At 37.0% G+C, this 24702-nt stretch overlaps 1 protein-coding gene and 1 long non-coding RNA gene across 2 annotated transcripts in view; one reads left to right on the forward strand and one right to left on the reverse strand.

The window, feature by feature from the left end:
- Positions 1-24702, forward strand: part of LOC110832509 (putative tyramine receptor 2) — a 272216-nt gene that overhangs the window by 55296 nt on the left and 192218 nt on the right. The window contains exon 2 of the mRNA XM_087347831.1: positions 16690-16739. The gene's annotated coding sequence lies outside the window, so the exon portion shown is untranslated. The remainder of the gene's footprint in view (positions 1-16689; positions 16740-24702) is intronic.
- Positions 1-24702, reverse strand: part of LOC110832513 (uncharacterized) — a 192954-nt gene that overhangs the window by 2216 nt on the left and 166036 nt on the right. The window lies entirely within an intron of this gene.

Here is a 24702-nt window from a genome sequence, read left to right on the forward strand (position 1 = left end):
AAGTTTGTACCAAGATTCATGAATATCCGTCATCTGATTTGGGTATCACAGATACAGACATTTTGGCATCAGAAAATACATCTCTGGGCCTGTGATATGAAACACATTTTCATGTTGGTTTGGTTATACTCACAGAGGACTGCTCTCGTAATAGGCTACGTGACAAAATGTAAGCTACTATTTTACAAGCGAAGTTATCATGGCAGAACTTTAGATATACTTTAAATGACGTATACCAGCATGGTCTAACTGGCGGCTAGTAAGCCATACCCGGCCCCAGACCACTTGTAACTAAACCTGCGAAATTATTCCTTAATTTATTATTGGTTACTTCAAACTCGTTTGTATTTACTGCGAAGAATCTTTAAATTTTTGTTTTGTTTTTGGTAGTCTTCTCTTTTACGTACAAGTGCCACACTTGTTGTGGACTTGAAACCCTAGCATAAGATGAAAGTTTCTCTGACAGAAAGTCGGGCACAGGGTATTACAAAAGTAGATTTAGAAAAAATGATAACTCTGTTGCAGTTCTATATTTGAGCATATACTGTAAGAATGATTATATTTTTTATAATAATTGACATTTTTGAATAAGTATTGTTAAGGATTACAAATGCTGACTGTTAATTTTCAAAAATAATGTTAAAAGAGATTTTTAGTCCGAGGAAAGGAAACTGATGAACCAATACGACAAAAGTGACATTCGGCTAATTCTTTAAATTGTTTTTCTGTGTTGAAAAGGGTGGGAAAGAAATACGCAAGCGAGAAAATCTGAGTTTGAATAATTGTAAGAACGGGGTAAGTACGAAAGAGAATAGGGGATAATTAAACTAATGAAATCATTCCCCGTTGAATTTCAATGAACATTCATCATTAGTCATTACAAAATACGGGATATAGAATAGAAATTGAGTATTTATATTAATTTTACCCGTCCAGTAATTTTATAGGACAACAGTGACTTTAGAGGCTGGTGTTAAGAAATATGAAGATAGTTCCACTTCGAAATCGTAATCGGTCTTTGTCGGTTTTAATCCTCATTCGAGAAATGTTTTACTTCGTTAAATATATAATGGAATTTTCACCCGGTCTTATTTGAAGACAACTAAGTTTAAGATCTTTTTTTTTTTGGGGGGGGGGGCGTGTTTTATGTGAATGCACGAAATTATGGAGAAATAAATGTTATTTCCGAGGTCTTCACGTTCTCGTGATTCATTAGGCAAATAGCATTCCTGAATTTTCAGTATCCCTCTAAGATTCAAATCTCGAGAAATAAGTAAGATTTGTAGAGTGACGCTTTTATGGAAAACAGATCGACCTACGGAGGTGTTATGGAAACATGGACTTTCTCCGTTCAGTTCCTTTTTCTACTTCGATTCCTCATCTCAGGCTTTACCCATCGTTATTTATCTTTCGTCTTTATCTTATTCTCCACCATCTCTTGTTCTCTTTTCTTGCAGTAAACTTATTTTTCTTTCATTTTTGTCGTCAGTGTCTCAAAGAAACGCGCTACGGCATCATAACGGAGTTCTGTACAAAATAACGTGCGACCGAGACTCTGCCACTACAAGGTTAAAACGACGGTCTTAACGGGGTGACATTTGTTTCGTTAAGTCCGTGTAGCTTTACTGATAACGTAACTGAAGTGACGTAAGAAACTCTCTGGTAAATTAGAGGAGATATTAATAAAAGGGTTTTTACTAAATAAACGAAAGCAATAATTATAATAAAAAATTTGTTGGTTTTTAAAAAGGACATGATTCTTTATCATTCGCAATTTTAACGTTAAGTATCTACCGTGTAATGATTTTATTGTGTCAGAGTATTGTCTTCCATAGAATAAGAATGTGTACTAACCCCTCAGTAGCAATTAATATACGAATTGTAATTTATCGATAGCAGTGGTATTTCGATCTTAAAACTTTGTTGTATGTAGGATTTGTGGTTTCTAAGGCGGTGTGTCTGAAGATGGGAGTCTCCTGGATTGTAGCGCCGTGTAGTCTGATATAAGTTTAACTTCGTTTCATAGGTTCTTGCTGCCTCCATTATCAGGACGCTACAGCCAAGAAGACAGTAATCTTTGTTTCATATATTAGTAATGTCCCTCTTTTAAATGCAATAATAAGTTCACTTATTGAAACTCATACCCCGTTTAATTGTTCATAATACTGAAATCGAAATGGTAGTGATGTAATTGCATTACATCCATATTTATAATTCTTAAATGTTTACATTGTATGCAATAAAGGAATAAATATTTATGTTGGTATTTTGGATGATAATGCTGTGTGAACGTGTATGCAGATACCAACGTTTCGGAGGAAAGTACTATTTTGATTATGAAAGCTGAACGCATTAGGTATTCACAATAAAAACATAATATTCTATTACTCAGGTCGTAAATATACAAATTTTTATCCAAATTAAGTAAGAGATTTATCTCGAACATCAAACATTAGATTTCTTGTATATTTTCTCTTCGGGTACCGCTAAGTTTCAGTACGAACCGACTAGAGCCAGGGCGAGTGATTTATAATATTTGATTCTAGAGCTAGGGCGAATAATTAATTAAATTATTATTATATTTTACTACTCTGTCAATAGCTCAAGCTACATAGCATCGAATAATAGGACGATAAATGAACTAGCCACGGTGGTCTAGCGGTCAGAACACTAGCCTTGTAAGCCTGGGGTCCCGGGTTCAATTCCCGGTGGTGCTCAAATTTATAACTTGTGTTGGGCAAGGCCGTGGTCTAGGCAACACGGAGTTTTCCTCCGTGGCATCCCAACAATTACTCCATTCACACACAGAAGAAGGCAATGGCAAACCACTTCTGGATCATCTCTGCCAAGAATGTATATATGTATGAGCAGGTTCCTGACAACCTGAAGAGGTTGGAAGGATCCTGTTCATGATATATGGACCTGTCGTCAGACAGAACACTACAAATAAATAATAAATGAACTAGAAAGTATGTGGTAGGAATTAACTGTAGCCGAATTTAAGGTAGGCCTACTATCCCTGCATCTACTTGGAGAGACTGAGCAAAACCAAGAAGAACTTCAGTATAACCGGTCTCCAGGCTAAGGTCTGAACCTGGAATCTTCATAATACAAACCCCTAGCCACATCCTTCAATTTCAGTGTATTTTGCTACTTAATTATAATTCTGTTCTATGTGTCTGCTTCCGATAACGTGGGTTAACACGTTTAGACTTAATGAAAAGCTGCCCCAAAATGATATATTTAAGTATGGTTCACAATATAATGATATTCCCAAGGTTATCGTCGCACTGAGAATTGAAATTCGTATGTATTTGTGGGCACAGGTTATTATTTGATGCGGGATCTGAAACAGAGACGAATAAAGTAATTACATAGGAATCTATTTAAATACGAAGGGAGTGTCGCTTGCAACAAGTGGCTCGTTTATTCCATCACGAATTCAAAGATTTATTGAATGATAAGAACAAAGTGAAATAAGTTTCTCATTTTTTTTGAAACTTTGTTCTTTTAGCTCCAATTCCTGTGTTAGGTTTTTTTATTTTAGCTTGGCTTTGCTCTGTTACTGTTATTTTTAATATTGCTATTATATTTAAGCGTACTGTCCTGGTGGGTAACGGGAGAATTTTGCCGTGTTGAGGTATCGGTTTAAGTTCAGTGTCACCGCTGTATAGTGCAAGCTGCTGATAGCATCGTTAAATAAACCACAATTGAAACATTGAAATTGTATACCGGTGCACATAACCACAGATGCTGGCACACCTTAACCCAAAACCAACCAATGAATATAATCTGCATCCAGCTCCGAACAATACATTTTCATAAAGAGAGACACAGTAAATTTTGCTGCTATTCTGTCGTCCCTCTGTCCGTCACGGCAACATCATCATCAGCTAATTTTAATAGTATGCGAAGACATTTTTGCAGAGTCAGAAAACCACGGCGTAAATGTGAGGATAATATTAAAACATATATGATTAATTGATTTTGTTTTTAACAAGGCACGCACTTTGTAACTAGACGAAAACTGCTCGCTTTGCAATTCAATGTTCTACTGTGGAACATCAAATGTTCGCACGAACAAAGCCCAGTGATTAGGAATTGTTCTCAAAAACGTTTGTCGTGCAATAATCTGATAATAGTGTTCGGAAATATTGTTTGCCTTTTTCTGTGTCTAGCTTGAGACAAACTATGCAATACCAGTCTTACCGGAAACATAATTAACCGTAAGGGGAATTCAACGTCTCATTTCCTGAGCTGTGAGTCTAATGAAGGTATTTTCCGTTTGTTGCGTTGTTCCGGTCCAAACATCCACATAACAAATAAGTGGATATTCCGATACAGAAGAAACAAATAGCCTTCACGTGAACTGGAATGACGAACTTCCGGTAAGTTCATTTCATAAGTCTAAACATATAGCTCCGAACAACAAAGGAAATCGAAATATATTTTACTGGATTAAGAACGTACTTATCGTTACAGAAGGAACAAGCTTTAACTCTGTCTTGTATAGTTTACCTTTTGGTTGCAGCAGTCAGATTCAAACCACATATGTCACAGATTGTCGTATTTAATATCCCATTCTGGCGAAGTTATTGGCGCATCAAGATAAGAATTAAAATGCATTAAACGACGGATACTGTGGTATATACAATACTATGGGTATCATAGAACAAGCAAATAAAGTTTGGAGAATACCGGTAAAGAAAACTTATAAATGAACGATACAAACAGAGAGAGCAATAACCTAATATTTGAAAATGCGTATCAACATACTAGAATGCCAGAGTGCTGCACCAACACAACACCACAAACATACAGGATACCAGGATATCAGAAACAACAGAGCTACAAATAACTTCAATAAACACTAATAATATAAATTAAATACACACCCTAAAATAATATAACACACAGCAATTATCAATATTATCATTTCATTTCAGGAATAGGCAAACCAGTTAAAACAAGGCTAGATACGACAGGATACGAAATGATAAGGGGACAAGGTATATAAATAATATTTGCGACTTTTTGCCGAATTTTCACACACACAGTGTATGTTTATGTTAACCTTACAAGCAGAGCGACAGCTGGCTCTAACGGCAATAATAATAAACACAGACGTTGTCCGAAGTATGATTTTACAGAAACGCAGGAGGAGTGGTACAACCTGATTTCAAAATCAGTAACTCTGTCAAGAATGACAGAAAAATCTAAAGTAAGTGGTACATAAAAGACTCAATTTTATTCGAAACTTTAACAATGTACCACGTGTATTTTAACACTGCATTACCTACTCAGTTTTAAAATAAAAATTCAAGACCCTGTGATTTTTTTAAAGAGGTGCTTATGAAGATGGCTGTCTCCTGGGTTGTAGTGTCGTGTAGTCTGGTGGAAGTTCGCCAGCTTTCGGACTCAATACGCATATATTTTTTACACTGCCAGAAGTCAAATGGTGATTTTAAAAATGTATCATGCACCAACCAGTTGACACCTGCCAGATACAGACATTACCTTCAGCATCAGAGGGTCAAAGCAGGTGTATCCTTAAACATTGTGCATGGTGTGATATGTAAATATCAGAGGAACCTATAAATTTTAATAGAAGTTTTTTTCTGTGTGACGAATAAGCAAAACAAAAAGACTTATAACTAACTAACTAACTAACTAGATGGCTTACCGAACGCGAAGGTTCATCACCGAATTAACCAAAGCCCTCCACCGGACCCTGTCCTGGGCCAACAAAATCCAGTCACCTTCAACTCCTATCTCCCATAGATCCCGCCTGACATTATCCTCCCATCTATGTCTAGGTCTCCCCAGCGATCTCTTCCCCTCAGGCCAATACCCGGTGCACACCTCTTGTCCCATCCATGCGCGCTACATGCCCAGCCCATCTCATTCTTCTCGACTTAATCACCCTGACAATACTGGGGGAGGAGTACAGATTTTTAAGCTCATCATTATGCAGTTTTCTCCACGCCCCATCGTCTTCCCTCTTAGGCCCAAATATCCTCCTCAACACCCGATTCTCAAACACCTACAATCTGTGTTCCTCCCTCTGAGTGAGTGACCATGTTTCGCACCCATACAAAACCACAGGTAAGATTATTGTTTTGTGTACTTTAACTTTCAGGTTCTTAGAAATCAGACTGGAAGATAAAATATTTTGAACTGAGAAGTAGCAAGCATTTCCAGAATTTAATCTCCTCCTAACTTCCTCATGAGTGTCATTTTCATTTGTTATTGTTGTTCCCAGATATTTGAACTTTGTAACCCTTTCAAAGGATTTATTAGCTACCCTAAGGTAATTTTACCCGCCTGTCTTCTGATAACGAGATACTAACATGTACTTAACTTTTTCTGAATTTACATCTAGCCCCCAAAAAGACTTATAGGGAAAATAATTCCATACTGTGTGTAACGTGATACCTCTGTCTGATTACCTGTATATGACAGAGTTATGTCTGAAATTAATATAGATTAAAATGAATGAGATATGCAGAATCGAAGGGAAATATTTTTTTATGGGGTTTTCACAATTCTATTCTCGTTTGTTTGACAGTCGACAATATACAAAGCAAATGTAGATACAGTGCGCTAGAGCCGGCGGGACATAACAGCTTCTGGTCTGTGCAGATGATATTAATACACTGGGTGACAACATAAATATCAGATAAAATCCAGAAGCTGCATTGGTTGATGGCGAGGGAGCTGGTACAGAAATAAATGCTGAGTTGTCTAAGTACATATATCATAACTCGTCACCAGAATGCAGATCAGAATTGTTATACAGAAGCTAACAGATCCTTTGAAAATTTGGTAAAGTCCAAATATTTGGGTACGACGTTAACAAATAAGAACCGAATTCACGGGGAGGTTAAGAGCAGACTGAATGTGGCAATGTTTGCTGCCATTGGTTCAGAATCTTGTGTCTTCCCGTCTGATATCTGAAAACGCAAAGGTTAAATTTATAGAATTATAATTTTTATCTGTTGTTCAATTTTGTTGCAAAACCTATTCTCTCACGCCAAAGAACGACAATTTTACGGTTTTTAAAAACAGGGTGCTTGGAAGAATATTTGGACCTAAGAAGGACGACGTAGTTGGAGGCTGGAGAAAACTGCGTAATGACATTTTCTAGTTCCATAAAAGACGAGGTTGTCTGAACGTTGAGTATAGAGTTCATGCTAAGCATATTCTCCTTCGTTATCATCTGGATTTGTTGTTGATATCGTATGAAAACAAAGTGACATCTTAGCTTATCGCTTTGAAGTGCTCTATAAAGGTCGTGAAATCGTCATGAATTCGAAGACTGATTAATTTCCATTGGCGGCGAGAATTGTTTGTTTTTGACCGTAACGCCGACAATTCTAAGTTCTGCAGGTGGCGACTTGTCCATATGGAACTTAAGAGCCGATAACAGAGCAAGAAGTTCTGGCAAGAATTTTCAATGCTTGTTTCTATCAAGTGGTCCGTCGACTAGTTTGTACGCTAGCGTTAGGCCAGTTTTAAGAGTTTTTAAAATACGGGTGACGAAAGTATTCAAATAACAGGGATGAGAAATGAATACTGGTGAGAGGAAAGAATGAGACAATAGTACAAAAGGGATGAAGGAAATTATGGAGGGGGGAGCTCCGGATGAAAACGGGAAACACATTCCAGTTGAATGTCAACAGGACATTTAAACTAACAATAAATAACTATTTGCGGTTAATAAATATAGATATGCATCTAAAATGTGCTTAAAATATATTTCACATAATGGATGTGTAGAAACATAATTTCTTCGACGCTTTATTACCTTAATAAGTTATACCACCTGGAACTGGAAGATTATTATGTCTGGTAAAGTGAGAAAGTGATAGGGGAAATGGTCGTGGATGATGCATGTGAACTCTCCGACAAAATGTGTGGAAAGACTGTAAAAAACTACAGAACTAATCACGATAACCTCTCACTGGTCCGAGATCTAAAGCCGGTAATAATCACTCAAATTGTGATTTGTCTTAAACTGTTCAAGCACGCAATACGCCATACTAATAAAGTGCTCATTTATATTATGCACACAGAGATACAAGATAACATGGCGCAGATATCTGACCGTAATATCTTTCCAAATACCCAGTATCTACAGAGTAAACAAAACGTCCTCTGGACCCAGTTTCTTTTGTAAACACGTGTTCGTAACTTATGAATTCCTCTTCTTTAATTTGTTCTGTAGACAAAATTTCAGGTTCTCACGAAGCGAAGCTGTTGAAGATATCTCTCTTACGGGTTGTAGCGCCGTGTAGTCTGGTAGATCAACAACATTTCAGAGGTTCTTGTGCCTCCATCATCAGAGCGTGGAATAATACATGTATTGAATTAAGAGAAACTACGTACTTTGCAAATCTTTGTTTTTTTTTAAATATCTACAAGTTGAATTCTACAAAATGGGCATGCAATTTTAAAATGTACGTAAATTTTATTTTACCCTTTGTTTTGTGTTGTTTTAAGAGATTATGTTTTACTGGTATAAAGGAAATTAAGCTAAATTGACAAACAGTATGTAAAGAGAGTTACTTGAGTCTATAAACTAAATTAATGACGTTTAGTGTATTTACGTACGTTTGTGTCGTTTGGTTTTCATTATTGATTAACTAATCCAAAAATCTGAACATATTTCAACAATTATGAAACACATCATCAAAGAATCCATCACATTTTAAATATTAAAAGAGACGATTGTGATATTGTATGGCGGGACCTACTGTGAGTGTGTGAAATTCAGACACACATCCCTTAGGACCTTGCGCAAGGTTTGTCAAATTTTCGTTGACCAATCAGAATTAAGGGCCAAAACTGAACGTTGGAGTAACTCATGAAGTTTCGAAAGTCCTCTGATTGCATTATCGTCACTTTCTCATGCAGAAAACTAAAAATAGGCAATGATGGGGCTCTTTTTTTTACAGAAATTCGTTTACCCTCTTTTATTTTTGGAGCAGTGTTGTGCATTGCTGTTACCATGCCAAGCGCCGAACGTAGCTTTCCAAAGCTTAATATAATTAAGACATCGATTAAGAGCGACAGGAACTGTCGGACTAGTAGAGATTTTACTTCGACTTAAATAGGATTATAGGATTTTAAAGAACGGTCTACGATATTTGTTACAATCGAACGGCTATGGAGTTGTACCCCCCCCCCCCGGTTATGCTATTTTTCTCAGACTAAGGAGATAAGTGTTATTGATATTACTGGCCAAAGTAATTGCAAAATTGATGTGTGTAATTGATACGTGAGGCTTTATCTACAGCCTAGTACGAAATATTATTTACTGTGAATTTTTGATGTAAAGTGCACTGATAAATTTAATAGTTTGGAATTATATTATTATTTTAAACAATGTGAAGGTATCTTCTGAGTTTCATCGCCTTCTGGACTTGTAGGTAGGTAAGAACGCTTAAGAGGAACAAACTGCCTTCATCCACACGACAGCCTGGAAGTTTCCTTCGAAAATTTGGTGTCTACGTACAAGTTCACACGCCTTCACCGCAAGAAGACCAAAATCCACTTCTTCAATACAGGGAGAACTTCGTATGTCATAATGTAAAGACGTTCTTTGTCACGACATTTTGAACAATGTAATTTACATCTCAGGTATCCAGCCTTCCTTAAAAAAACAATTAAATTGAAGTTGATTACGAGATGACCGAAGATTTGAGGCTTAGAGCTGAAATTCATGTTACGGAAAAGTCAGAGCGCGACGTTTATGCTACTGGGATTTGCAACAAGAGCAGAGTACTTCTGTTGTACCACGTTTCCATTTATATTGTAACCAGAGTCGTCCATGGTTCGAATTCTGATGAATTTTACATGAAGAAAGAACACTGGCGACCGTAGTCGCAAAAATCTATTAACATTTCTACCAGCGGCGTGAAGGCTTCAAGCCGAGAGACACCCAGAAGCCATAGCTGGAAAGTTGAGAATTTAAGATTTTGCAGACAATGTACGCTTATGAATATAGGAGATAGTTAGCCAAACTGCGTATTATAGAGCTTAATAATGAGTTTAAAGTTGTGTTTTATGGGGGATTTCGCTACATGAATATTTACCTAGTGCTCGGCCCATGGGAATTTAGGTACTGTACAGTTGGAGAGAATTAGTGGTCAATTAAACTTCTGTTCTCGTATTCTGTATTTTAATGCTTTGTGAACTAAAAGCGAGATACCAATGTATCGTATGAACAACTTTGCCTCCATCTTCAGGGCTGAAGAAATTTCTGAACATGGAGACAGTATGTTCCTCCGAAGTGTTGGTATCTACCTACATGTCCAGAAGGCACCGCACGTCAGAAGACCTTGGTTATGATCTTCACTACCGTGGGTACTGAGATCATGTTGGTATAACTGACCAATCTTTGGCACAAATCATTTGATAATCGTTCCAAACGGATCGATATGTTTATTTGCGTTCGTGTCAGCATAAATATAGTCAATTTTATTAATATTCTAGGTTCTCTCAGCAGCGAGTATAAAATTGGCTTGTCTTATGGAATGTTACGCCGTTTAGTTTCGGAAGTGCTTGCTGCCTCCGTCACCAGTATGAAATATTTTACAGATTGACGTGTTATTTGAATAAAACAATAATTTTCCACATAAACATGAAATTGTTTTTTTAATTTATACAACAATTTAAGTAGTTTTAACAGATATACACGAGGTGTATGAAATACAGTATTATTTTATTTAACTTTGTCTGAAAGTAATTCCTAAAAAAAACTGTGGCTAAAGACAGCGAGAAGTTTCGTGCTATTGGAAGTTAAAATGATACTCAGCCAAACCCGGTACAGATTGCACTTTTGTTGTGCAAAAGAAAACATTCATAATAAACTTCTAAGATGACGCCCCCCGTTAAGAAACCTTCCTTCACAACTTCTTCTGTACTTCTTTTAAATTTTATTATTCCACCTAGAAAGTTTTTCAAACTTCTTGCATCACTTATTTTCCTCATCAGCCCTTCCGCAGCCAATTTCTCTGTCCCTCCAATTAGAACCTTGCTTCCAGCTGTATAAGGTTGTGAGGCTGCCTAAAACCCGCAATACATATTCACCCTGAAGCTGGCAGGTGTAATATTTGCCGAAACGTTAGAGAACCTACAGCATTCGATGTAATGAGATGTACGTAGTACAATGAAATAAACTACTGAGAAATATTGCCACTATCTTCTGATGGTGTTCTAAACTTCAGCTTATTTTAGCAAAATTCCGGAAACATTTACGAGCTCTCGCTGAATTTATATATCACTAGCAGCTACTATATTTAACACGATATTTGTGAATCATACTGTGACAACGTAACAGAAGACATAAATGACCAGATTTTAAGTCTACTTTGTTGTTTTCATGAAAATTAAACATGGATTCTACTGAATCTTAACTAAATTCTTTAATTATTTATTAACAGCAAAACACTCTTCTTATAAAACTTTTCTTATAGCAGTTATTTACCTTTCAGTTCAGGTTACATACTTTCTCTATCCTTTAGTAGATTAATCCAATTCAGCTCTTTAATAATAATAATATATTAAAAACAAGATATATTTCGGAAATAGCTGCTGTACTATGTACCTCAGGTTTATCTTGGGTACACAGAAGTAAATACCCTATAAAGTGGTGAATAAATGGAATAATAATATTAATAATGGTACAGTAGTAAACTGAATGTTAAATAAGATTCGAAATGGCTCAGTTAACCCAGGATATGAGTCGCTGGTGGGCTGTTGTGAACACGGATATGTAAACCTTCGGATTCCATGAAGGAAGGGGAATTTATTGAGTACATGAACAATTATCAGCTTTTCTAAAAGTATTCTACTTGTGAAGTTGTGTTATTGAGTGTAATTTCTGATTTGGATCTTATGAAATCGTATTTCTTCCTTTTTTCAGTTCGTAATAGGTTATTTCCTGAAATTAGTAGGGTTTTTTGTGTTTTGTTATCGTCCAGGGGATTAAAGCAATCATTCGAATGTGCGAGCAATTAAGAGTGCAATGTTCATACGCCAGCGATCCTGATGACAAGTTCGTGGAATGGAAATTCCGAGTGGCGAGACGCGCAGTGCAAAACACTGCAGAAAAAGATGATTACTAGAGGATCGTAATTTTAAAAAGTTTATCGGCGTTTATTAAATTGCGAAGCATTTGAAGCGGGGTTGGTGTTACGTACTTAGAATTCTACCATCTCATTTTGATAATATTATGGGTTATTATGTCGTGCTTTGCTCGAAGTGCATAGCGAGAACGCATTAAGTGCTGGTCGTGTCTGTCCGTCTGTCCAGTCGATTCAATTCGAGAACCACTGGACGGATTTGAATTAAATTTCACATGGCGTTTGTGCTATTCTGTCCGACCTTAAAATTTCATTTTGAATATTTTAAGAGCGGTGATAATAAAAAGACGGATGAAGAAAGTCATGATGTAGACATTTAGGTCCTGCGATTTGGTGGCCAAATTGGAAACTATCCAACGAGAAGGATTTAGTACATCTAAATGCAAGTTTAGAAGAATGCATGATGATTTATATGTATTCCGGTACGGAAAACTTTCCGAGCTTATGGCGTGTTTATTATATAATAACGTGGCTTCTTTCTCTAAATACATTTGATAAATTGTGACATGAAATATATAATGCACCTAAGTGGAAAGTTATTTAGTCGTACTGTAGAATGCTGTGTATGCACTGTGAATCGACGTTGAAAATTGATGATTAAGGTGTATGTTTAGTTACTTTTTTGTTACAAAAACATTTACAAATGATTATTCAGAAATCTGTTAAGAGTGGGACAGAATTTACTTTTTGTTTGTTAATGAGTATGTTGATTAAAGCCTTCCAAAATGCGTGCATAGATGTATGCAGTAAACCCACATCAATTAAGCGTTATTACCAGGCTCAGATAAAATGCCGGTCGTTTTCGGAGGACAGACAGGAATTGTCGGCCGCTGCTCCTCAAAGACGCATATAATCGCAGCTCATGTCGGTTATCATAATGAAAGAGACAACTACAGTTGCTCAGCAACTTTCACTTTGAACTCAAAATTTATGGGTTACTGATCTCTGTAAAGCATTCGTAATTGCTGTTGCTGTCAAAGACCATATTTTGAGCTCCTCTGCGATGAATGCCATGAATACAAGCTACGTGCATGGACTTATTCACATCGAGTTTGTGAAATGCAATTAAGACTCTTAATTTAATGTAATTAAAATAGTACGGTACAGTGAAGTGGGTATCCGCCAGCTGACAGCATGAACAACCTCTTTTTGGACTCGTTCTAAACTAAAAGTTATAACAATGTGCTTGTTAGAATAGCAATTTATATATGATCGTCTGTTTGAATGTAACAGATCGAGAACGGTTGAACCAAATTTCATGAAATTTGATGTCAGAGGGTTCTGTTAAATTTGATTATACTTTCACACCTTTCAATAAAATATTCTCGGGCAATCAGCCTCGTCAACTGGTTACCATATTTGTTTAAATCTTGTCAGTCTAATCACAATAAAATTTCTATTAAATATTAAAATATTACCATAATTAACATTTAAATATTTAAAATATATTAATGATGTTCTCTATCGAAATGTTCGATTTACATTAGATGTAAAAAGTGATTATCTAATGTAAATCGAACATTTCGATAGAGAACATCATTAATATATTTTAAATATTTAAATGTTAATTATAGTAATATTTTAATAATATTTAATAGAAATTTTATTGTGATTAGACTGACAAGATTTAAACAAATATATATTTATCACAATATGACGCAACTTTATCATCTCATGGTTACCATAGTAAACCGACGTTTCAGGAACCAACTCTGTCCCCATCATCATGGTTCAGATGTGACTAGATGCCTGTCACAGTCGACTTCCGAGGTATCCAGTCACATCAGAACCCTGATGATGGGGACAGAGTTGGTTCCTGAAACGTCGGTTTACTACGGTAATCAGTTGACGAGGTTGATTGCCCGAGAAGATTGTACTCGCCGCGAAAGTCTCAAATCCTATTTCACACCTTTGTTTTAGTGTGTCAGCAATAACGGGACCTTTCTTTATGTAAATAACTACATGTGTTTATTCACGTGGAAGTAAATGGGTGGGAAATGTCAAGGCTATCTGAGTTATCGACGGCTCTGTTTTGGTAATGGTTACCTTGGTTCAGTCACGCCATAATACACTTGGCCGGTCACGCATCCATTTGTGGGGATCCTCCATGATGACATCATCACATGAGCCGGTTACCCTGTCCACGAAATGTTATTAATTTCAGACACTTCTGTAATTTAGGACGCCATTTGCAATGGCCAAAGCTAAAATTCTGTCGACGTTACTCTACGCATAGACAAACATTTCCTCATTTATTTAATGCGCGAGTGAATGAGACAAGTCCTTTGATATAGCAGTCACGAATGTGTCTGTTGTATTTTAATTGATGATGGTGATAAAGATTAGTACAGAGAATCGATGAAACAGTGTTTGACACTAGGAAATCAAAACAATGGAGACAATTCTGCCTCTACACCAGTCTGCCCTCCGCGAAATCTATATGGACTCTTCCATAGGTAAACGGGATGAGGCACCAACAAATATCCTCTGATCTGTGGCACATCTCGTATTTAACCAGGCTCTACAGACGAATCCTTCAGTACGATTTCAGCAAAATAAATGTTCGAATGGGCTATATACTAGAGGAATACTGAATTATTCATCGGCGTTCCGAATTTCAGTATGAATGGAGTTATAAACACTTCGTAATTTAAAGTTGTGCCCTTCGCGATTGGAGAACAGGTGATGAGGTACAGAGACGAATAAAGAGGGATCGAGAGAGAGCTTATTGTAAAGTGAAACTATTGAAATGGTAGGTGCGTTTAATAATGAGGACTTCGAATTGGTTGTGAAACGGGGGCTGTTGTTAATGAAATTGAGTTTTATTGCATCTCTTCCCGGAACAAACTCCAAGTTCCGTTCCGGCAGAACTCACATTAGCATACCCTATTGGTGGCTTTGTCAGGCCGCTCTTTAATCCTGACGCCAGAGCAGTGACTTCCTACATCAACTTTGGGGTTCTGAGGTATAAATTTTAAACATAAATTATAGTCATAAGCCTTAATGTTGCGTAATCTTCAACACATTTTTGAGTAACGTACGTGTATGTGTTTTATGAAGAGTCAGTGAAATGGAGGTTAGGTCCGAAAGGGTCTGTTTTTTTTTTGACAGTTTGTTTTGTATACGTTTTGTTCTACCTTAGCAGAGGCAATTTTTCGAATTACTTCAGTTTAACATCTGAAGCCTAAAGCTAATCTAAATTGAATTTAATAATTCAGTCCTTACCTAAATAAAAAAACATAACGCGTCTCTATTACAAACATCAACGTCTTAATGTCGTTTGTAGATATAATTATATTTAGTTTTACGGAGAGGTTGTCATGACAAAGTAACGTCATCCTGACTTAAGGGTTTAAGATGGAAGCAGTATGTTCCTCCCAAATGTTTGTAAAACCTAGACGTCCATTCGGCGTTAGTGCCCAAAAGACCAGCATTGACATAATTTTACGATATTAGCTTATTAAACCTGAGAATTATTCGCTGTGCGTAATTAGTCCTAAAAACTTGAACTAATGTACAACAGTGAATTAGCAGATTAATATTAAAATTCAATTAAAAGATATTACTTACTTTATTTGACGTATAAAATCAAAATCCTTGGTACACGTTGGACGGATAACTATTTATGCAGACCTACATTTTGCACTCTTTCGTGTTAGGTTATAAACGTGGCCTGAAGAGTAATGCCCATGGATTTACGATCTCTTTCTACAGCATGCTCTCTGCTACGTAGTCTCTTTAATGTGGTCAAATAGTGCACTTTCTGTATCGACTCTTCATTTAGGTTCCATTTGGAATATGTAACGTAATGAAGAGCAGAGGCACGAAAATTACATCGTATATAGCTCTCTTTGTAAATGTACGAGCGCGTGCAGTCATTACATTAGTCATGTCCTTTGTGGATGACTAGTCAGCTCAAAACAAAATAAATATGAGTTTTCTTAAAATGCGATGAAATTTTGTACCTCATCCCGGAAATACAGAAATAAGGAAGAATCCAGGTAATACATTTTCTCTCTAGGTAAAACATCGAATGTCAATTCGTAAGATAAAAAAATGGATTTTTCATTGTTATTGGTGAGCGTAGTCTGATAGAAGTTTACAGAAGTTTCATAGGTGCTTTCTGCCTCCATCATCAGGGCTATAAATGCTGATGATGAAAGCAGCAAGGACTTCTGAAACGTCGGTCAACTTCTATCAGACTACACGGCGCAAGAACCCAGAAGACAGCCATGTTAATGTTTAGACGGCTTCAGAACAAGTGGCTACATTAAAGTACGTACGACGAATTTATTAAAAATGTCAATATTTCAGTTTGAATACAAATATGTTTGCAGATCCAGGATTTATTGTATGTTGTGGTGATACGTACATTCACGCAGCATTCTTTTTCCAACTCCTTCGTATCTTAAGAATTTTTATTTCTACAGCAAAAATATTTTGTGACTTTGATGTACAAATTGCACAGTACAGATCGCTTATAGACCTTCGTGCTGTATAAATGAACACGTACTGATGTGTTTTCATATCCCGGTTTCAGGACGAAGTGTGTCATCCTTAGTGCAGATCAAAGGACTTCTATTCTCAAAGGTAAGGCAGGAGAGAGGTCAGCTCAGTAGTAATATTGCTAGTGAGGACAGTATTCAAGATAGCCCGAAGCTACCACTACGTTGCTGCAGAACCGTGAGTAAGCCAAATGCAGAGAAGGGTAAGAGAGCAGATCATGGGACACAAAGGAGAAGACGTTGTGTCGAGAATGATTGAAATTCATAACCGTTCTGGCGCCGGCGGATACAGAATGCCGATTAGTCAGCCAGATTAATTAAATTTTAGTAATCATAACAACGAATGTCATGAACACGGTCAGTTAATTGACTTTAGATACGAAGTCACGAATCAGAACGGTTTATCCAATTTTTTAGTCTTTAATTAATCATCAGCGTCTTCATTATTTTGGCTGTGAGTAAGATTATGTCACAAAAGCAGTTCCCGGTCTTACGAATAGTTACGTCCTTGGAGGCATTTAGTAAAACAAATAGCTATTTTCCATAAAATCAATGTTGTAATTGAGGTTAAGTTCCCGAACGATCGAAAAATTGCCCCAAAAATTATAAATCAATAGTTTAATTGTCTGGAAACAGTCACGATTAATAGGGCATGAACCACAAAATTGTTGAAAGGAAACAAAATCTTTTCAAGAAACACATCAAAGGTGTACTGACTACGTAATTTTCGTTTTTGTTTTCACTGATTGAACAATTGTCCTTTGTTTGCTTTTTCGTTACTGAGTGTTCAGTTTTGTTCGCAAGAGTCTTAGGATGGTATGCAGTTCATTATAACAGCTAAACATTCTTCGTAAAACAAAGACTGTAAGATTGCATGTCTCATAGAAGTTAATTACAATTGATTGGGATAAACGTAATCAAAGTTGCATGTCATCAGCCGTGACTAGCATTTTCCGTGTCTGTTAGATAAAGTATGAAACATTAAAGTACAGACAGAGAGTGTAGCGTTTGTCTTGTGAGCCTTTTCAAACGTCTCTTCTTAGTATCCTACATTTTATGCAAGCAAAAAAACGTGTTCTGATGTATCTGAAGGAAGTAATTGTTTATTTTGTTTTAATATTAACGGATACGTCAAAAATAAATATTAAGTTCTTACATCCGTGTATGTATAAGCCCGTATGTATATACGGCGTGTCCCATGAGTCCTGAGTCATAGGAAAACTCTGTTATTTGGTAAATTACGGCAAAATATAAACAGAGAAAAGTTGTTACAAATTACGTTTTTCCTATCAAAGTCTCGCAATTTTTCGCTTATGAACAGCCATTACGACACTTCTTAACACACCATCAGTAGTAGATATGATATGATAGTTCGCTAGTAGTTGATCTTTTCCTGATTACTTTCAATCCGTGTTTACTGTAGTATCCATATCTACGCCTGCCGTCTCCCCTTACTACAGAAAAGCTTCCCCCTTTCGCTGTCAAGTCAACGTGGTAGCATGGCCCTAACAGAGTTATCCTATTGTCTGGCACTTATGGAACACTCTGCATGTGCTTATCTGTTATGTTCGATTTCAGTGATAGTAGACACATTCGAGCAGTCGAAAGCCATATATTTATTCCCTGTCTGTGTTCGTACGGAACTAAAACCTTTGTCCCTCCACAGACAGCCATGTTGGTTAGATTCGATAAAAATGGAATGAATGTACTAATGATGTGCTGACAAAGGAAGGTGGCATCGTTTATTTAAGCGAAAGTGTAATTTTGGGGTGCTTTTTGTTAGCGGTATTCATATTATTTCGAAAATCACTTACAGAGAATAGCAGTGGTATATTTTTCCGTGACAGAGTTTGAATTACTGAAACTTGTTTAGAATGTTGTAGTTACTCTGTCGATCAACATATGAAATTCATTACACTGGATGCCTAATTCACTTGTGCTATAATAAGCCATGCTTCCACAGCCAATGCTGTTAGTAAACAAACGTGTTGATGTGTGTTCCTTTGAAATATGGCATTTATACAGTTAATGCACACAGATCATCATTACTAAAGGGACAATTTATTTCTTCTGATTCTGAAACACGGAGTACACAGAAAAAAAACTGTCGGGTAATTTTTCTACCTGGACCCCTACGCGCTGTTTTTCTCCTCACTTTGCATAACGTATTAAAAGGCGTGGTTTTTACATTTCCTAACTCCGTTAATGTGCAAGACTACAGTGTTTTAAGTTTAAAAAAACATAAATTTATAACCATGTCCTTATGTTTGTTCTCTTTAATAATTCCTATCTCCAACATGTTTCTTCATTTCAGTAGGCCACAGTTTGCACAGTGGCCCACTTAAACTTCTACACCAGCTGTAGCATACAGATACGCAGACACTGCAGGGTAGCAGATGCTACCACGATAGAAAAAAAGAGGCTGAAGTTTAGAACGGGTAATATCCCAAGTTTATTTTAAAGCGTCGTGTGTGTGTTTTTTAAATTCACCAATTTCAAGCGTTAAGAGAAAATTCTAACCCAACCAACCACCCAAAAAACATACAAACGAAGGGCCGTTAACGCAGATATAGGCTTGGTTACAAGCGCACTCGCCAGCACGCACGCACGTACAAAAAACAAACACACATACACACATATATAGACATATGGTGTCTGATTCACGTTTGAAGTAACTTAGTACACTAAATGTTTGAAGCTGATTGGCTCATGAGGGAACATGGCAGTAGATGCTTAAAAGCGTCCAAAACTCAGTCGTCATCGTTCGCGTCTGTCACCTTAAGTATCCAGCTAATTCCATGGAGAAAACCATTGAGAAGTGCGTGCTCACTCAATTAGTCAAATTCTACGGCTTTTATGGAACTCTATGATTCACTACCGTGTTCACAAAAGGCGGAAAACTGTCCCTAGTCAGATCGAAATAATGCATTTCACCTACACCGAATTTATTTCAGAACATTTTTAGTAATGTTCTCCCATTTACGCCAAGGTCTTCCAAGTTGTTCGCAGTTCTGATGTGTTAAAACCATTTACGACTGGGGCATTTGTCAAGATCTAAATAACATACATATCATTTAAATAAGAGCTGTATACATTATACGTACAACTGCATTTGTCCAAATGTCTCACAACGTTAACAGTTTATGTAATCCCATTCCTGTGGTTACTTCCTGATAGCTTCAAGATTCTGTGGGCTTCAACTAATTACGTGTTATGCTGCGTGTTACATCTGAGAATATGGAATTTTACGTATATATATATATATATATATATATATATATACAGGGTGATTCAAAAAGGACTCTACAACTTTGAAAGTGTATAGAAATTTATTCAGAAGGCTTACAGAATCGGTTGAGGTGTAATTTTGTAGCAAAACAAATCAAGTTTTACCTCAAACAGTCATTTTGGTTCGATGTGATTGCCATTGGTAATACGGCAGACATCCCACCTGAAATCAATATCTTGCCAAACACGATCCAGCATATCCGGTGTCACTTCTGCAACTGCGGCGGTGATTCGAGCTTTGAGCTCAGTGAGATTGGCAGGTAAGGGTGGTACATACACACGATCTTTAATGAAACCCCATAAGAAAAAATCGAGAGGTGTCAAATCTGGAGAACGAGGTGGCCATGCTATCGACTCTGTTCGACCAATCCACCGCCCTGGGAAACGGTTATTGAGGAAATCCCGGATTTCTGTGAGGTAGTGAGTTGGTGCGCCGTCTTGTTGGAAGTGAATGCGTCCTTTTTGGTCATCTTCGTCTAACTGTGGTACGAGAAAATTTTCGAGCCATTTTCAAATGCACTGCCGCTTGCGCTCGCGGTGACGGAATTCGGTACTACAGCACAACGTGAGTCAAACTTGATTTGTTTTGCTACAAAATGACACCTGAACCGATTCTGTAAGCCTTCTGAATAAATTTCTATACACTTTCAAAGTTGTAAAGTCCTTTTTGAATCACCTGGTATATACACATATACACATCATTGTTTTGTTGAACAATGCCTTATATTCCTGTAGCATGCCATGGACTTCCATTATTTTAGGAAACGCAGAGATCTAGCGCAATTTTACAGAGTCCTTTGCATCCTCGCATGCTAAGAACACTCATTACGTTACTATAGTCCTCACCCTAATAGTTCACTGCAATTTTATTTCACTTTGTTCTAATGGATTCATATTCAGGAGGAACCAGACCGTTTCTACGCTTCCATTATCATGCATTATGTCATGTGGCCTGTGACGACTCATTTGCATGTATTAGTGGTCTTCTTAACCCTTCGAAGATGAAGTTCGTCCGAATAGCATTTAAGAATTCAGTCCGAACCACAAAGAAACAAAAGACTTCACCAGTACAAAGACCAGCAGATTGATGCTGTACATGGAAAGAATCTCAGTTTACAGCGATAGTAATACAAAACCACAAACAGAAAGCGAAGAGTTACTGACTGTTGAGGCACGTGGGACATAAACTTATCATTGGACTTTGAAGGGTTAAATAAACTTCTCTTCAACCTTGGCATATAAGCTCATCATGTAACATTAATAAAACCTGTTGTTGGTTTGTTAATTGGCCACGAAGCATCGAGTTTAGTGTCAGAGATGCTGTATTTGGGTAGCATCTGGACAGACTTTGAAGTGGTATTTGCCCCAATCTTGATGTAATAGTTATACCGCAGTTACTCGGTAGTCAAAGTCTCGTTAATTAAAATAGGTTGCGATAGAAGTAGTTCAGACTAGGGGTTGGATAGGGGGGGGGGGGGCTATTGGAGGCGTTTCTCATGTTCCCGATAGTAGATAACCAGATGTTCCCGGTCTCAGTAGATTGGCTTATTTCTACTGCTGGCATTTTCTATTCTTATGACAGAATGCGTAATATCTGTACTGTTGTCGATCACACATCAATCCTGAAACTTCAGTCAGGCTTGCGGATGCTACCGACTGAATTTTTAATTCTATCGGCGTTACAGTTTTAATTAAAACACGTTTTTTAAGCTAGTATTTTTTTTCGAGGTAAAACGCACTGCAAGTTTTATACAAAGCAGAACAGAAATGAAAAGGGGGGTAATTAGTAATATTCATTTATAATACTCCAGCTTTTGCTTCCAGTGGCGTGCAGATTAGAATATGATTGAAATTTACTTGATTTCGTTTTGTAATTCGATCCTAAGTCCTATCAATATTTGAATCTTTCTGATTGGAAGCTGTACAACAAATGTGCCCGGCATACGTCGTTCACATAAATCAAAAAGCAGTCTGTTTTACCACATCCACCTTCTTTCCTTAATTTTAAGTTACCCTTAGAATTTTGTTGCAAAGCATTAAAGTAGAAACTTCTTCTTATCTTTCGGATTACGCCACTAGTCTGTAGTCTCTCGATTTCTTACGCGGTCTGCCTCCAGGAAGCGTCTGCCTCCAGGAAGATTATCTGTTGCTGTTCCTACATTTCTGCCAGGTGCTATTCTTGAAACGTGCTCTTTCAATTCCTCTGTCCTCCCCTTTATCCATTCTCCAGTCTCTCGAACATCGCTTTGCTGCCTGATGTCTTGGCTTTCGGTTGTTTCCATATTTTTCTTGGTCCTGGAGCTATATGGTCGTGTTTCTGCTGCATACGTCGTATGGGCCTAATGACACTTTTGTAGATTCTTAATTTTGGTTCTTGTCCTAAGTATTTGAATACAAACTTAATATTTTCAAGAAGTATTTTATTGCTAATCCACTACAGAGCACATACTGAATATCGGATGATGTATCTTATTTTGGGTTAAGTTTCCTGTGACTTGCCCTAGTCTGTGAAAGAACGCAAATTCTGTTAAATGAAGCAGCGTCTTCAATGAGATTTGAGGTTTCCAAGGCAGTGAAAATATTGATGTTGGTATCTCAGATAGAAACTCCGTGTGGTCTTGTAGGTAGATACCAAAGTTTCGGAGGAATATATATGTATTTATGTACATTATCTATGCACGTCTCAGCGGAATTCCCTGTGGGGAAATGAGGTTCAGGTTGTGTAATATTGGACAATGAATTATTTCCGCGGCCAGTCTGGTACAAGAACTTACAAGTTGCCTACAAACGCAAACACGGTGTTGGCCCTACACATGATGAGAGCCTTACATGTACAATTTGGCGTTTTATATCAAACAATTGATAGGGAAAATCAATGTTTATCAGCGTAATGTGATAATTTCAAGATATAAAAGAGAAACACAAACCCACGTTCTGTTGGACTGTAATTTTATTTTGTGTAGGACTGTATTATTTTTCGCATCTAGTTTACGTCACAAACGAAAGATTTTATTGTGCATTTCAGTCTGTAAAATGTATTACCTTCCTCACTGCGCGCACATTTTAAACGAAAATATTCCCCTTGAAAGGAATCGTTCTGTTTATTAACATGTAACGATAATAGATAATTTTTATTAAATAATTTTATATGAGTATAAAGTAAATTACATTGGGTGCAAACTGAGTTTTGGTGTTTTTTGCTAAATTTAGAATGATTTTTAATTAATTTTCGCTAAGTTCATAATACTATGTCTAGTAGATTGGTCGTGTCCGTGTGTCCGCAGATTTCCATTAAAATGTGTATTGGAGACCCACTCTCCAGGTTGACGGGACAAATTTATTTATGGATTACACAGGACAATTAAAATTGCAGTAGATTTTCATGAGTAACTATGAACCTTACACGAAAGCTATTGCATGGCGTAATATACAGATTACGTGTAATTGAGGGCTATAATAATATTCTGAGCCTTTATTGACTGACTTTTCAAGGACTCTACTCCATGTAGTTTGAGTCAGAAAACTAAAGACATTAATTACGAAGTAAGACAGTTCAGTATGGTGACAGGTCTAATTGTATGAGCCACACGAAAGTTTGCGAATGGTTACAGGGTTACAAAGGAAGTCGATGATAATCACGCATTATTTTGTAACATTAGTTGGGGTTAAGGAGCAGGCCTCACAGCGTATCCGGGACAATCGAAAAACCAGGGTTGATGGAACTTCATCTAAAGTGAGCACATGTTATGGAAATAAGCTGTGCAAGAGTGTTTCAAGACACAACCAAAAATGGGCGATTTGATTTGGATGCAGCCAGTCAACATGATAGGTGAAATTCTATGTTTTCGCGGCGACGTGAAGGAATATGGCTGTCTGTATGCACACGAGATGCTGCACCGTGTAGTCTGGTGATGAAACGTCTGCAAATTTCTATGAGACTACACGGAGAAACATATCAGATGACAGTCATCTTTATGTTCTATGAGGGTTTTTTTAATTACGGCTAGTGATACTCCAAACTTCATTAATTTTCCTTTCCTTTGCCATCTCAGTGTTTAAGCGGAACCTGTTGCCTCATTCTTCAGTGTATAATTCATAATGCTTGCCATATTGACATATTTTTTTCGGAAGACAACATATTGAACTAACACAGTAACTGATTAATTATATCTAAGACAAAACATCACGACCTGAAATATTAAGTGACCGGTCTGTAGGGTGATGTTTCCGTGCGTTGCATTCGTTTTTGATGTGCATATGGCATGGGATTTATGTGTGAGTTGAGTTTATGCCACAGACTACATTAATCCACTTTTGAACAGAACTCTCCACGCTATTCAGGTATTCTTTGAATTGGTTCTCCTAAATCGCTGCAACACGGGAAACGAGTCATTCATGCTCTCAACTGGAGAGGTATGTGCAATGAATTCCAATACCCAGAAAATGCAGTATAACGCAGAATTGTATATTATATTCCCTCTTTTGATTCTGAGCTGAATGGCGTGGTATTTCGATGGAATAAAAGTGTTCGTTATAAAAGTAATAGACAGTCTTTATGGCAGGCTCAAATAGTCAGAACAAGTAAATGTCGGAAGAGAAAAAGGGTTGAGTATGCCTTGCGTTAGTTTATTAGAGGTTTACAGACAACGTATGTTTAGTTTGTATGTCGAACTGCTTCATCGGCTGTTTGCGTTTAGTAAACAGGGATAATTCGGAACGAGAAATGTAAGTAATGTTTATTAAATTAAGAGCACACTATT

The sequence above is a fragment of the Zootermopsis nevadensis genome, unplaced genomic scaffold (assembly GCF_977971745.1).
Source record: "Zootermopsis nevadensis isolate Lab colony 2312 unplaced genomic scaffold, Znev_1.0 Znev_ptg000001l, whole genome shotgun sequence".
NCBI classification, from domain to species: domain Eukaryota; kingdom Metazoa; phylum Arthropoda; class Insecta; order Blattodea; family Termopsidae; genus Zootermopsis; species Zootermopsis nevadensis.